Consider the following 16,614-nt stretch of genomic DNA (forward strand, 5'->3'; position numbering starts at 1 on the left):
AAGCTCTCCTAATTTAAGAGCCTATCTAAAATCTTATTTTGCTAAAGCAGACGTAGACATTTAGTGGAAAGAAAAAGTACACAGTATTTGTAAACATGAATTATAAATTCATTGTGTGCTTTGCAATACTTTAAACATGCCACAACTGAGACAGCATCAAACAGAATTGTTTAACACCACCTAACTTGCCCACTCCCTCCTACTGATACTACAGCAGCTGGCAGAATAAAGTGGGTCTTAACTCTTGGTGTTGCTATGCCTCAGAACATCCTCTTATTTCAAATGAACTTTAGGTTTGCCTCTGTTAAAGAAGTCTGCTGAGTAAATAGGATGAGTTTTATCCATCCTCCATCACACAACTAGCATTCAGAAAGTGCCACATACCGGAGCTGTTCTCCTACCACCATTACTCTGTTATTTGTGAAGTTCTATGTGATGTGCAGTGTGGTTAGGATGTGCAATTAGGATGGGTGCTTAAGTCTCAGTCCTTGTTTTACCATCTTGTGGACATTACAAAGGCTTCTCTAAGGAGACCAATATATTACACAACAGTATGAAGGGATCAAAAAAATTCCATGTTAAATTAGAACTTTTCATACTCAAAAATTTTAGTTAACTTTCATCTTTAACAATAGATCTTCTATCATCATCAGTGTTGATTCTATGAATTTTGATAAATATCAGAAATTCACGCCTCTGCTTATACCTCTGCCACAGAAAGGACAAATTTGACCACCAGCACAAACTTGCACCCCACTGCCAGGAGCTGAATTTCTCACTACTGTGCAAGGTCCTGAGGTCTCTGGTTTGCAGGGTTTGCTCTCATAGCTGTTGTTATATTTTGCCATCCTTCTTTCAGAAACACAAAAAGAAGTACTATATCAATGAATAAGGATTCATTTCCTATCTAAAGCATTACATTTGTTCTAGCCATTTCAGCCTGAACACAGGAAGACAATTTAAAAGAGGTGTGGTTGAGACCCATGTAAAATTGTTGAGAATTCCTGAGAAGTTAAACTAATTCTAATTTCAATTCCATGAAGCAAAAACACTACATGCATTTTCATATGCCACTGAATGCAACTCACATGATGGACACTCTGTGAAACTTATTTTTATGCCTGTAATTCATCTGTCAGGAAACTCTAGATTATTCAGGATTGATAGTGTACACTGTTTATGCAGGTTACTTGTATCAGTTACAGCCAGGTCTTCAGAAACAACAGCAAATTAGTGACACAAGACATGCCAAGGGGTGACAAAGTGTGCAGGCCACAGTCTAGGAAGCCATTAAATGAACAAGCCTCAGGGACAAACGTGAGCACCCAGGGAACATGAGGAGCACTTGTCGGGTCAGAGGTCAGACCTCAGCAAACATAATTCCTACAGCAGGCAAGTTGGTTTTAAATGATTCTCAGAAATGCCAAAGCAGATGCTGGGATTGAGCCTGACCTACAGTGGTAACACAGTCCTTTCTCCAGCACAACAGACAGCCTGAATCAAAAACTAACAAAAAACAACTGCTGAAAAACAGAGTGCTCCTGAAATCCAAAGGAGCAAGAGGCTGAAATCTCACTTGGGAACACTACTGAGGGCCACAGTCCCATGTCACTTAGTTTCACCCAACTACCACTGGCCTACCTTGTGCTGGACCAAACCACTCAGCTGCACAAGCCAACAGCAAACAGCAACAGGGGACAAGCAGTGTCAGCACAGCCAGTGCTGTCCCCCACCAGAGGGACAGGGAGATGCCACAAATCCCCCAGCATCACTGTGCAAAGAGAGAAGGAGGCACCACTGCCCCTTCCTACAGCAACTGATTAAATCTGACATTGAACTACACTCTTAAAAGAATGGCTTTAATCTCTAAATAAGTAATAATAAGAGAATCTCTCTCTAAATACAGAGAATATATGCCTAAAGAAGCATTATCATCTTAGAAGTCCGATACAGACCAGCCCAATGCAGGCAGCTGTCAGCATGAACTTTGTACACATTTCTGGAGAATAGCACAGCCTTTATAACAGGCATCAGAGTTGCTTTACTCAAGAGCAGCATTAACTGATATCAACTATCACCTGATAATCATTACCAAGTAGAATAATTTACTAACTTCCACCCACAAACCAGAAGTATATAAGTACTTAAACATTTTCCATAAAAATCGAGTCCAGACACAAAAGAAATCCCATATTATAGACTACAGAAAATACAACTGAAGCTACCTATTAGCTTCAGTCAGGCAAAGTCCTGCACATTGAAAAACTCAGTGTCAGAAAGGAAGCCAACAGTTGAAATACAACTCTAGGTAGCAGAACAGATCTTATCCTAATAGAAATTTTGCAATTGTGAAGAAGTCTTACCCACCAAAAGCAGTGCTAACATGCTTGTCAACTGCAGTTACAGAATGGCCTTCATTCATGTACTCTAAAAATATATTTGATAAAAATGCTATTCAACCTATTTTAGGAACACAAAATAAAACAAGCTTCAGCATGCTCACACAAGCTTAGAAGTCCTCAGTAATACTTCAAGTATTACAAAACCCTAAGCTTCTTGGTATAGTATTTCACTCACATAGAAAGAGAAAACAGTTCCCTGAAGCAGATCGAGTCATTAATACACCATGTATAAATCACACCTAAGTGAAACATCTGCAGTTTAAAATGGCACCATAGGCAAGAACAAAATGCTGTGTTATACTGAATAGCTGTGCTAAGCCAAACAGACCTAGGTTGGATGCCCTTAAATTATACTCACAACACTGGGAGCTTCAGCAATTACAGCATAGCATGATCCAGTCCCAAGGAATGAATGGACTTCTCTCCCATTTCCTTGAGCCCTAATAAGATCATCTTCCCACACAGCAATCCCAGCCTGGGACCAAAGAGAGGGGGACAAGGAACAGGCTGCAGATGACACACTGCAGTGACAGTGAGTCTAAGATGCCAGCACAGGGAGGGGACAGGGATGCAGCAGGGACCAGTGCCCCAAAACACAAGAAAGCAAGCGTGAAACAAGCCAGCTCCCTGCCAGAGCCACAATGAGCTGACAGGTCAGTGACTCGCCTGGGTTCACATCAGCTCTGTTCCTGGACAGCAGCACTGCTCTGTCCCTTCTGCCCTTGGCTCAAACATCTGTACCCTCTTGTCATCCCCAGCTGCAGCTCCAAGCATTGTTCAGAGCTGTGCACAGCTCCTGGATGGTCTGTCAGTGGCAGCTGCCCAAAATGCTGTTGTCCTCCTACTGCAGCTCCTACAGCCACAAGGCAGAGCAGGCCCCCACCAGTGACAATGCCCATAACTCCTGCTGTTTGCCTGTGTCCAGACAACAGAGCAGCTTCCATGCCACCCCTCTCCTAAAGGCAAAGTGACCTTCTGCCTCTGTGCTTATGACTGGAGGAAGGTTTTTAATCATTGTCTCCCAAGAGTGGTGACAGTACAAAGCTAGGAGTCTTACCCTCCATGGATTGCTTCCATTTGCCAGGAATTCTGCTCTGGACAGGCTGTGTCACTGATTTAGAGCTACCAACCACTATTCTGGAAGTGTTAATGAAAAGGCCAGTTCACATCAGACTGGAAACAAATGGTAAAAACAGGAAGTAAAAGGCTGTGAAGCTTCCTAGTAAAACAATGCACATACACTTCAGCAGACTGAAATCTTCCAGTCTTCACAAGTGACTCCTGGATAGCCAGTACACGATATCTGGCAATAAAAGCAAAAAAAGCTCAGAACATTAAAGCCCATTTTCCCATTTTCTGCTGTAAAACCTTTTGGCACCCTGTTCTATATCACATACCAGACTATCAGAACCACCTGCATCACTGAGAAGTTGAATCCTTGGTATTTCCTTACTGCTACCATTCAAGTATCCTTACAACAAGCCACCTTGGAATCACTTTCCACTGAACTCCAAGCCTTCCCACCTGCTGTTACTGCCATCAGCAATGTCCTTTACCTACATCCTTGGGAGAAGAAAAATCTACATATGCAAATAAAGGCCTGAGAAAAATGCTCCTAGATCAAGTCAGTCAGTATGATTTCCAACACCAATCACTGTCAGCAAGCTTACAAATTTTGCAGTGCTGTTATGGGTGAAGGTGGAAGCTAAGGGAACATATCTACATCAGGCTGCAGATCAACTTAGAGGCATTAGTTTTCTTTTCTTTCTAAATAAAGTTTTCCTTTATTTTATTTGAAACTGCACAAACACTGAACTGGCAATTCAAGACACACTAGGTCAGAAATGTACCCAGAGCACAACACAGCTCCCATCACTCACTGCCTTATCATAAGCCTAACAAATGGCCTGAGAGCTGAGTAAGATGCACTTCACATCTTGGTTCAGCTTTAGTTAGTGGATTTAGCACATGGATGTTTTCTAACACAACAGCATTAAAAGCAAAATGAGATTTGGATTTCTGATGATACTCGTGCTAGAAATGGACATTAAGAACCTCCCAAACATAAGGACCTTGAACACTAGTATAACAGTCCAGCTTTTTTTGGCTCCAACAACCACCTTGAAAGAAAAGCCAGAAGAGAAGCCACAGAACCTTTAGATAACTGATTGGCAGGGAACAGAAAAAAACCAAAAAAAACAGGATCATTCTAGATGTCCCAACCTCTCAAACAGTGAATTCACTAAATAAGACAGCTCAAAATGAAGCAATGTTTTACCTTTGAGAAGCACAGCTTAAATTGTTAGCTCAGTCAATCCACAATCAGAAAAAGTAAACTGAAGCTTTAGCTGCATTCTGGAAAGATTTCAAGGCTATTTAATATTCTAGAAATGCATACATTTATCTTTTTCAGGTAGGCTGAACAAACTTCTCAGAAAGCCAAAAGTAATCAGTCTTAGCAGAATCTGCTTGAGTTACATACCCTACTTTGTACAAAGCACTAAGCTTCCTGTGTCTTTATCAGCTTTCCCAATAAAGAACATAAGGCTCTGTGATTTTCTCTACAAGAATTTAACAATTATAGTTTGTTCATCAAAAGAGAATCCTGATATTTTCAGGATATTAGCAGTGCCTAACATCTCCAGTATATAAACCAGCTTTTGAAAGCCCTTGGGAAAAAACTGCTCCCACAAAAGAATTAAACATGACATGATCAGAGTCCTACAAAAGAAAATAACATTTTTTCGTTTGAACATTTGCGTAATGCATAAGTATTTACACTGCTGTGAAGAGTTTAGATTACAGCAGTTTTCAAGAGATGTACATTTCCAATGGACTTTACCCAAATTATTGTACGTAACAATACAAAAGCCTAATTTCTGTCCCAGTGAAGGCTGACAAATTGTGCAAATTTTCTGCAGACAGTGTTGACACTTTACGAACGTGTTACTCACCCACACCAGTCTCTCAAGTTGTCTATTTTGTACCAGAAAAATTAATCAGAATAATTTTCAATATGTTAATTTAAGTATGTCTACTGCAACATCTGGAAAAGGCTATGTAAAGAATACAGAGCATGTACATACATGAATATTTACATATCCTTCAAACTAGGAAGTCTCAGGCTACCAACGACACAAAAATATCTGGATATTTTGATCAATACTCAAGAATATCTTTAAAGCTATCTTGCTTTCTTGGCTACATGAACTGTTTAATCAACCTCTGTCACACATTAAGTTTCATTTAAGAAAAGCACCACACAAAAGTCAGACAGGAAAGCTCAGACTGAAGACCTAATCAGTCAGGCTACCTGTTTAACAGCAGTCGATTCAGGAGAAGTGTCAGTGAAAGAACACTGTCTTCTGGCAGCTTCCCTCTACCAGGATTTTAGGGATTTCCTCCCACAAACTGCATCTGGAATGGAGCCTTGAGCACTTCAAAATTCACTTTTTTTCTTCCACTGATTTGTCTAATCACATTTCAATCTAATTTGCACTCAAGATATCCCATGACAATGGAGTCTTGCTATAATTATACACCAGGTAACAATGGAGTCTCACAATTTAATTACACATTACAGGAAAGCATCCTTCAGCTACCACCTCAGTAATTTCCTAATGCACCACCCATAGCAGCTTCCCACCTCCAGTGCCATACTGACTGCAGAGACTTCTCCACTACAGTTTCCCAAAGAATGCTCCTCTGCTGATCCACCCCTCTGACCTTACTGTGCTGCCTCTTTACATCTGGAAAGCTGGGAGCACCTCCACACCAAGCTACACTATGTGTTGCCTGGTTGTGTTAATTGAACAGGAATGGTTTCACTGGGGTTTAGTCACTAAAAGAAAATTATTTGCATACACAAAGTATCTCAACTTTCTTACTGTTCATGGCAGGATCCCAGGGCTATGTTTCGCCATTCCCAAGTAGTCCAGGTAAATTTTGACATCTAGAACAAGGTTTGGGAAGAGAAAAAAATTGTCACACACGTTTGCACACTATTATTCACTGTAGATGTTATGTTAAAGAACTGCAGGATAGAGCATCTCCCACAGAGTTAACTTATTGGCTTCTGCAGCCCTTTGAGTTCTGTCTCTGGTGTGAGTGGAAAATTGGATAGCCTCGGTTCTTGCCTGAAGGGAAAGTTCACATAACTTACTAAAAATCTGTGGCATCCTGCTCTTTTCCATGTGTATGGAATATTTCATACAGAATCCCACAAGATCACAGCTCCACATAAAAATCATTTTCAGCAGTAGCACAGAAAGAAAAAAGTAATTTTTGCTTTGAAGCTACTCAGGCAGTCACTGTCTCAGAATCACAGCCATCATTTCATGTCAATCACTAAATGAATACAAGCCACAGGAGGTACAGAAGTCCTAACAGAAGTAATACCTTGCAGTGTGATCCCAAGCCAAGCCCCCTTCTCACAAATTCCCCCCAGCAGCTGTTTCCACAGCAGGAAGCAGGAAACTCTGGCTGGGCTTGCACAGAGAGCACCAGTCACAGCAGAGCTGAAACAGCACAAAGTTACAGTGAAAAGTCATCTTACAGTCCTGAACAATGGGATAGAGGGATTTAGGAGGAGACCCTGCATTTCTTTTTAGTGCTGAAAATGTAGCACAACCAACTGGAAAGGAAAACAGCAAGCAGCTACCCCAAAACACAAGGAGCAATCAGCAGTGCTGTTATCTGCACGGGCATTAATTTTTTTTTAATTCATTCTAGCGTAAAGCAGAGTGAAGAAATGCTGGCAATAATGCTGCTGGCTTTCGTTTCCTCTGCATTTCCTCTCAGAAAATAAAAGAATGAAAACATTGCATTTGGCAACCCATATTCTCACACTGTTAGCACCAGTTAGTGAGGGTCACTTCTATAAATCAATGAATGAACAGTATATTTTAAAATTACAAGCCCTTGCCAACCAAGTTATTCATCCAGTTAAAACAATAAAGCAATACTAACAACAAAATCACATAGGAAAGTGCAGGTTAACCAATAATAATGGATCAGAAGCACTACTAGACATTTAAACTTCTTAACCAAAACTAAGGGTTTACCTGAAAACAAGAGGCTATGGCAGTCTTATTTCATGAAGCTATTGATTCTCCTCCTTAAAATGTGTCAAATTATTTTGCTTTTATATATGTGCAGCTATGGATGGCAGCAATCAGAATGACTTGAGCTCCAGAACTAAAATGCCATTGTGTCAGGAATGACACACACAATGCATCAAGAAGCCTCTAACACAGTTTGCTTTGGTGAAGGTGGTCAGAAAGACATGAAGTTAGAAAGTAGTTTCTGGTGGTTTCTTACTGCCTTTAAAACAGGAGTAAGATCCAGCTTCCCCCATGCCCTATGAGCACATTTTGCCCAACCTGCAGGATGGCAGAGCCGTGTCAGGCTGCTCCAGTGACACACACGAGTGTTACACTGCAGGGCCTTGTGAGAGGCCCTTACTAATGAAAATCTCAAACAACGTCAGACTTGTTAGACACATCTGGGATGGCACTAAAACAATAAAGTCAATACAAAGACAGCATTTTCTCCTCTGGCCCATTCATTTTTTCCTCCTCCCATTTATTTTTCTGTCATTATTTATTCCTGACTCCTTATTTAGGACTGAAAAGTGTTGTCGTGCAACCTCTTATCTTGCACATTCACTTTTCCAGCCCAACTCCCTCCTACCATTAATTTTACTAATGAATAAATGATCGGAACTAGTAGTGGGAGCTGGTTACAACCATAGCATGGACTCTTCTGTACTCACATGGGGAATACAAGACACTGCTGCACAGCAGCCCCACACCACATGGCACCTGGCAGCACCACCAGAAGGGTGCCAGCATTGCTATCCCTTGCTTCCACATGAAATATGTCTAAATTAAATCACTTTTTCACTCCACACCAGCAGATCATTACAGCCTAACCAGAAAGTACACTCATTCCCCATAAGGATGATGAAGTGGGATTTTCTTATTTCAGCTGTAATCACAGGGTTATTTGCAGGGAGAAGCCACATTTCTGCCTCCAAGCAGCCCTTGAGCTTGTGAACCTCTGCCCTGGGTTTGGATCTCCTCCTCTAGGAACAGCTGTGCCATGGAAGAGCTCAGCACCCTTGGCTGCTTGTCACTGCTCTCTGCCATAAGGCTCCAGCTGAGCTGCTCTTAAGTACTTTCTAACCTATTTACTCAGGATCAGCCAATACAAAGAGTGATTATTTAGGCTGTTTAAACCACTCCAGCTTATTTTGGTTGACGTTCTGCAGAAGAGCTCACATAAATGTCTAAGCTGCCAGAGGTAAAGTTTATAACCCCTTTATTGAAATATTTTCTCCTCCAACAAACTAGGAATGATAGCCAACAGCAAGAGAAAGCCAGCAGCAGACAAGAAATCCCTGCTGTCATCCCAAAAGAAGCCAGGGCATTTGGCACACTCATCATCACTGAAGAAATCAATTTTAAGAGGAAGGCAAGTCTAGTGCACATCTGCTCAGCTCTTTCTCTCAGAAAAGACAGAACTTGGAGCTCCATGAGCCAGGACAGCCATGTGAGCACCTACAATAACACTTCAGACAAACCCCTGCCCTTGGAGGAAGGCACAAGATGCTGGTCAAGTCCATCACATGGCCTCAAGGCTACAAGAAAGAGAAAAATGAAATGTTACCACAGGCTGGACTACTTATTTAGGTGTTGCCAACAATGATAACCGTCCCTTTATACAGTTGTACCCAACCCCACCAAACACCAGAAAAATAACCAGTGAAAGAAAATCTACAGCAGCATAGCAATATTTGGGAACAGAAACTGCCTTTTTGTTCTGCACATGGGAGGCACTATCACAACAAGGTCTTGGTGCATCACTGTGGCTCTTAATTATCATGAGGTAGACACACCAGCGAGAAAACTATGAAAAAAAGGAATTGAAGTAGGAACACAAAATCTCAGAGTCCCTACCTTCTTGCTAAAGGGAAATGCTAGAGGAGATGTGCCATGGTTCATTGAGAGCTTTACAGCAAACTCCTCCATATATCAAAATTTACATTATGACAAGGTACCAAACCATTCCTGAAAAAGTTGAGCAAAAAGCCAGGCTCTCTTGTAGCAAGTGGTACCACCAACATCACTTGAGATAAGTGATGAGTTAACAACACTTCTACCAACCCCAAGACAAGTGATAAAATGATCTCATTACTCTTATCATTTAAATAACAGAACTCAGTTTGGACATTAAGGAGAAAACGCTCAGACTCGGGTAAAATACAGTACCAAGCCTCACTTGAATCATGAAACTCCCCACAATAGTCCTCTTGTCATTATAGATGTCAGTGTTTGGTACTGCCCAAGCCTAATAAGGAACAGAGACAGTGAATGCTGGCACATTTACTTTCCCATGACAAATGTGAGCAACCACAAGAGACTGGTCAGATTCGCAGAGCCACCAAGGGAGAAGTGTAAGGCAGCTCAAGCAACCTGGTAAATTCAATATTGCTGACTTATCTAGAGATATCCTTCAATTCTTTTGTAGCTTAATTCCTAATTTCCAGCTTCAACGTGTAAGCTTGCAAAGTGTTTTGTTTGTATGTCTCATAGGACATACACCCTGGTGGAAATACCTTAATTCCACTGTATAAAAACAAGCTTTGCTTAGAACAGCAAACACAAGAGCCCAGATTAAATTTCTAACCATAAAATCATTGCTATATTATATATTCAACATTTAAGAGAGCAAAACTGTTACTGTTAAAAGCATCCAATATAAACAAGCAATAAAATAGAGTTGCTAATAAGTGTCAGCAATACAACCTCACATATATTTTGTAACATAGTTGCTACTACTTAAAAAGTTACTCACTAACACTGAGCTGAAAGATGATGTTGGGGGGTTGTGGTAGGCAGAGACTATTAACACAAGTCTATAATTCTGGCACCATGGTGGATAAACAGCTTCTAAAAAAACCCCTAATATATATATATATACAGAACACATGCCCACGTGTGTAGGATTCTAGTGCCGCTCGCAGCTTTCTTTAAATAACGGATGTGCTACTCACTTCCTCAATTCTATTCAAAAACTGTGGGCAGCCATAAACTTGCCCAGAACCATGTGTTTTGTAGCACTGAAACTGGTTGAGAGTCAGGCACTGAGAAGCCAAAAGTCGACAAAGCAGAAGAGAAACTCATTTCACCCTCTTGGCTCCCTTCAAAAGCCAGGTATCTGTCAGCAGGACACAGGGCTGTGTTTGAATCCTCTAGAATTGAGAAAAGGTTTTACCCCTTCCTTCATCTGGTGTAGAATTTCTGCTTTAATATAAGTGTTTATCTGAGGACATGAATTTAAGTGTTACATGGATCATTCAACTTCCTCACAGATGGAAAGCTAATTGGAGACCAGCAATCCCAGGAAGAGCTCTTTAAAGGCATCTGGAAACATGACAAGTTCGAAGTGGGAGCAATGCCCTGGTCCTGCTGAGCCGAGTTTGATGCTTCATCCCCAGCATCTGCTGGGAGAAGCCGTGCTGCTTTCCCTCCTCTCACCTCCTGACACAATTCCTGCCTCTAACTGTGAGAGCAATAGCAAGGTGTAGCCACAGGGTAATTTAGCAAGCTGATAAAAACATTACTGAGTGGGTAAGTTTCCCATGAGCTAACTAGCCTGAAAGAAATCATCCTGCAATCACTCAAGCATTAACTCTACCCATGGAGCTGCAGCAGGAGATCAGGGCACAAGGCAGGACCACCCAGAGGCACAAATGTTGGGTACCTGCAGCACCAAACTGCCCCCAAAGCCTCTGGCATCAGATTTTGCTGTCTGAGTGTGAATCTTCTGCTTAATTTTCAATCCTTAACAAGTTTATGAAGAAGTTAGGAATTTAAAATAAATCTTTTTCATTGTTTTCTTACAGAATTATTTTAAAACGTAAAAAACATACTGTAATCATATATGACAGAACCAGAGCTTTAACTTTAGAAAGCCAGTACAGTAAAAACCTGCTGGGTATTTCAGATCATCTTAACACACTACTGGATTCCTCCTGTTGGCATTATCAGATAAGGTCAGTTATTCAAAGGAAAAGTTCTCACAATACTAAATTAAATGCATGTAGAACACATTCCACTAAAACTAGAACATACCACTCATATGGAGATCCCAAAGAACAACCAGGAAAAAGGAACTAGGTTGAAATTCACATTTATGCTTGCTTTTTTCAGCCTATAAGATTCTAACATTTAATCATAATCACACCCATTCTGCTGAATTTTTTCATTACACGGCACCTCACCTTCCTCATAACAATTTGCACTTGACCAGATGGTTATGGTGTGAATTAAGCTCATTTACCATGCACCATGATTTTCACTTGTAATGATGCTAAATCCTGGTCTGCGATTTCTGCAAATAATAGACTGATAGAATGAGCTCATTTTCCTCACCCAGAAAAAAGGAACAAAGTTCTTCCCCCACTGCCCTGCAAAGATGGAAATTAACATTCATAACAGGACTCACATGATGAGTAGCTGGCTACTGCAATATTTGTTAGAACACATACTTTTAAGTCCTCAGGGCAAGGACAGGTGCTCCACTCACCCCATCCCTAGTTTCAACCATGAGATCCATGCAGCACATTCCCATAAGCTTTGTGCCAACTTTTCTTCTTGCAAGGTGGAACAGCTTAGACAGGACCTCTGTCCTAAAGCAGCTTAAACCTCCCACTTCAGGCAAATAAAGAGACATCTGAGAGGCAGGACAAACAAGTCCATATGCCAGGAAGCAGGAGCCAAAGCAAGTGTCTGACATGAGGGGTAAGCAGCCCTGCTGCTTTGCCTACTGACAACCAGTTCTGCTCTGGTCCCGTCCACACCTGCACAGAGAACAGCAGCAGCTTTGCTCTGTCAGAAGCCTTCCATGCACATCACTGTCTGGGCACCAGAGAAAAGGGAGAGCAAAACGTGCAATGTGACAATTCAAGCAGGCATGGGGCACCTGGTAAAACTGATGCTCTTTAATAAGGAAATGGAGAAAGGTCTGAAATTTCACCCAAAATTTAAGCAACTACAAGTCAAGGCAGAAGCTCTAAGAACTTATTTAAAAGCAAAACTTCTGTTTACAAGCTATTTTCATTTGTACTTTCTCCTGTACATAAGCTTATTCATATTTTAAATATTTCACAGTAAAGAAACCAAGCAGAATAGCTGGCATTGCCAAACAAATCTCACATTTCCCAACTACAGAACACATCATCAAGCAGCTGCATCAGCCACAAAGAAAGTAAAACAAAAACCCCAAGGAATCATGTGACCATTGTCATTAGTATTAACAAAGCACTGTTTCCACAAAAAGAAATCAAATTACATATTTCCTACAGCAAGTTTATAGCAAAAACATCAATAATACAAATCAGTAGCTGAAGCATTCTTCAAAAAGTAGTACAGCTGACTTGCTTGAAAATAGTTTCTCAGAACAAGCCTTGAAGACATCAAATTCATAACAGGACATTGAACATGGAAAACCAAACTTTCTTAGTCTCCTGAAATACATAGACCAATTAAAGGAGTCAGGTTTAAATTTTGTCACAGGTCGCAAGCTCCTCCTGGGTTCAAATAGATCCCTTCCGAGCTCAAAATCCAAAAGATATCTTCAGGAAATCCACTTCTGAAACATTTCTGTCACCGATACCAAGTCACACATTCCAACTCCCTGTATCTCCCACCCCAGTGCACTTACAGCCTGGTTCCCTTGTGAGAACCTCCTGATACAGGATACAGGCTGTCTGCACTACATGGCACAGGCACACCTTCACCCCAAAACACCTCCTACTGTGTAAAGCCTCAGAGACAAAGCTTCATTAAAATAATTCATAATATTTCATAATGCTGAATAATTTCATAATCATAATTCATAACAATTCAGATAAAACTGGAAAAGTTTTCAGTTCCCCTTAATGCCCACTGAAAGCATGCCCTTCCTCCCAGAGGCTACAATCTAACATTGCTTAATTACTTTGTAGCTTTTCAAAGACACTCTGCTTAGGGCTAGCCAATATACTGAGAAAAGTTTCTTGCAATGTTTCTAATTTATCCACAAAGCTCTAATATCACAATTTTAGTAAACCTGTTGCATCACAAATAGTTAAAAAGAAAACCATAAAAATGTTTCCAGTCAGTATCTGACAAAGCAATACAGCTGCGAGAATTAAAAATTAAGTAGAGAACTTTGAAAGGAAAGAGGAATATGTCGCCCCATCTATTTAAGCTTTTACCTCCCACTCACACTGACACCCATAAACACTATTCCAGATCTGTGATAAAAGCATTCATCCCTGTGAACCCAGCCCCAGGCTGTCAAAATCAACTCTGATAAGCTATTACGAGTCATTAGGAAAGTTTTGTACTATTGATACAGTGAAAGAGCCAAACACTGAATATGTTCTGAGGCTGCTATTCTTAAAACACTTCATAATAGTTCAATTTTTGCCATAGTGCAGTTTCACAGAAAGTTTTGCCAGCACAGACATATCATCTAAAAGAGTAAAGAAAAAAAAAAGCCATATACTAGGCATCACAACTACTATTTCAGCAACCTAACAGCCATGAAAAACACGAGCATTTCTGACAGCTTTTCTTGTGGTGTTTGTGGAGATGATAGAGTAGTGCTAGCAGAAACGCTCCCAGGAGAACACACTGCAGATTCCTTTGGAATCTCTACCAACGCTTTCTTTGTAGTGTTGATTAATTATCCCTTTCTAACAGCGGGACCACACCAAGAACATACAGCCCTGGAGGTAACTTTAATGATTTTTTATTTCAGACAGCAGAGGTTATACCTTTAGATCCAGACAACCTGGGCTTGATCACCATTATCAAAGAAACACATGCAAGTATCACATTACACTGAGATACATTCAACATGAGATAGCTTGTTGATTTTTTTTTTTTTAAGAACGTCAGCATTTTTCTCATCCTGTTGGAAAACAAAACAAAAAAAACCACTTGAGACTAGAATTCATAGAACAATTTGGGTTGGTAGGGATCTCAAATCAAATCTCAATCCCGTTCCAACCACTCTGCCACGGGCAGGGGCATCTCCCACTAGACCAGGTTGCTCAATGCCCCATCCAGCCTGCTCTGGAATTCAGGGGCAAAGCTTTACTTTGTATGACAAATCCCACTGTGCCTTTAGACAGGTCATGTGCCAGCAGAAGAACCCTTCCTGCAGTAGCTCCATCTCACTTCCCCTCTGAGCCTCATGTGCTGCCCCAGTAAGACAGCAGCTGCTCCTCCTCACTTCCCTGTTTTGCCCCCACAGCTGCCCGAGACTATCCCAGTGCTCATCATCACACCACATACATGCTCTCCTGCCATTTGGGGGATTCCACTGCAAACTAGACCAGGGAATCTGGGCATTACCCTTTTTTTCTGGCTGGGTACATCTGCTGATCTGCTTCATACATCACCAGAAGTTGTGCCAATGATACCACGAATTGCAGAAGTCTCCAAGGCACTATTGCTGCTACAGATCAGGTACAGCTGAACTGCAGCCTCAGATGACATTCAGTTCAGTGAATCTTTAACAGAAGAGAAGAAGAAATTCTTGAAAGTAATAATAATTTTTAAAAAGATGGCTGGGACAAAATCACTTTAATTCATTTTTGACACCTAGGCTCACTAGAAGCAGTCTTGCTTCTTTGAAGCAGAGCAGCATGCTAATTTGTGCTGGCACCTCGCTACAATTTTTTGAACTTTAAAAGTGAAGGAAAATGTTTAGAAGCACGGTTTTGAAAATCATAGAATCAAAGAGATCACAAGAAGTGCATTCAGGATAGCATTTAAGTTAATACACAATTTTTTTTTTTACTATCAACACTCTGCAGAGTATTCTAGTATTAAACAGGACTACAGAACAAGCTCTACCATGAAATCAGAGAAGTGGGAAGAGTGCCCTGAAGGTTATTCATTAGCATTATCTCTATGTGTAGCTCACTGGGGAAAGAATAAGGAAAACTCCTCTGTGGCGTTCTATTCAAATGTATGAGGCATATTTAAATGAGTAAGAGAAGTATTTCTGATGCAGATTTCACAGCAGGTCCAAGACAGCATCAGTTTCATTAACACTCAGAATATCCAAGCTGAAGAGCCCCTTGCCATACAAAATTGAAAAAGATGTGCACCTTGCGTCTCCTGAATTATACAAAGAAGCCGAGCCAAGACTCCTAGAGTTCTTAAGTTAACACCGCACTTTTCGTACGGAGGCGAAAAGTCCTGAACAGTACCTACTAAAAACAGAGCTTGGCCTAAATTTTATGCGAACAGGGGAGAAGAGGAAACTGACAAGTCAATTACAACAGACAGCTACGTCCCCCTTTGTAATGGCTGCATCTCGGAACTGATCCCCAAAACTCCTTCCCGTACCCAGACCTCGTCCAGCCTATGTAAAGACCAGGGAACAATGAACACTGACGAGCAGAACGGGCCGGGTGAAGGAAGAGAACGATTACAATGGCTGCACAACAAAGCCTGGAAAAGGAGAGTTAAAGATACTTTTTGCGAGCGGGCACAAGCGCCGCAGCCCGGTCCGCACACGCCGCCAGCCGCGACCCCGGCCGGGACACTCCCGCGGTGTCCCCGGCCACTCCCAGCGGTGACCCCCGTCCTGCCGGACCCCGTCCCTGCCCCGCCGGGCACGGCGCACTCGGGCTCTGCCCCCGCCCCGAGCAGCCCTCGCCGGTACCCGCTGTAATGGGGGCACCCCCGCCCGCCCTCCCTCACCGCGGGGTCCCGCACTGCCCCACGCCGTGCGCCGGCACCGGGGTCACCGCCCGCCGCCCCCCGAGTGCAGCCGGGACACCCCGGTCCCGTCCCGCCCGCAGGGAGCCCCGCCGCCCGCAGCGCTCCCCGCGGCCTCCGAGCAGCCCCCGGTGAACGGGGCAGCCCCGCCGGTGCGAGGCAGCCCCCCCGCGCCGCTCTCTGAGTGCGGCCCCGCTCCCCCAGCGGCCGCAGAGGCCCCGCAGGACGCGGCGCTCCCGCCCCCGCCGGTCCCCCGAGCTGGGCAGAACCGAGCCGGTTTCCCGCGCCTCGCCCTCACCTGCGGCTGTGGCCGCCCGGCCCCGGCCGCGGCCCCGCTCCGGAGCGTCCCCGAAGTGCCGAGCGCGGCCCCGCTCCCCGCGCGCGCCCGGCCCGCCCCGCCCGGCCTCGCGTCACCGGCACGGCCG

At 42.7% G+C, this 16,614-nt stretch overlaps 1 protein-coding gene across 2 annotated transcripts in view; it reads right to left on the reverse strand.

Annotated features, from left to right (window-relative positions):
• The window catches only part of KLHL13 (kelch like family member 13), a 79,862-nt gene extending 63,292 nt beyond the window's left edge, over positions 1–16,570 (reverse strand). Inside the window, exons 1-2 of one of the 2 annotated variants that reach the window (XM_014887173.2) lie at positions 16,488–16,539; positions 6,290–6,354 (exon numbers count right to left, since the gene is read on the reverse strand). The gene's annotated coding sequence lies outside the window, so the exon portion shown is untranslated. Of the gene's footprint in view, positions 1–6,289; positions 6,355–16,487 lie in introns of both variants that reach the window. The other variant, XM_014887157.2, reaches the window with a different exon arrangement.
• Positions 16,571–16,614: the final 44 nt, after the last annotated feature.

The sequence above is a fragment of the Sturnus vulgaris genome, chromosome 14 (assembly GCF_052056855.1).
Source record: "Sturnus vulgaris isolate bStuVul1 chromosome 14, bStuVul1.hap1, whole genome shotgun sequence".
NCBI lineage: Eukaryota > Metazoa > Chordata > Aves > Passeriformes > Sturnidae > Sturnus > Sturnus vulgaris.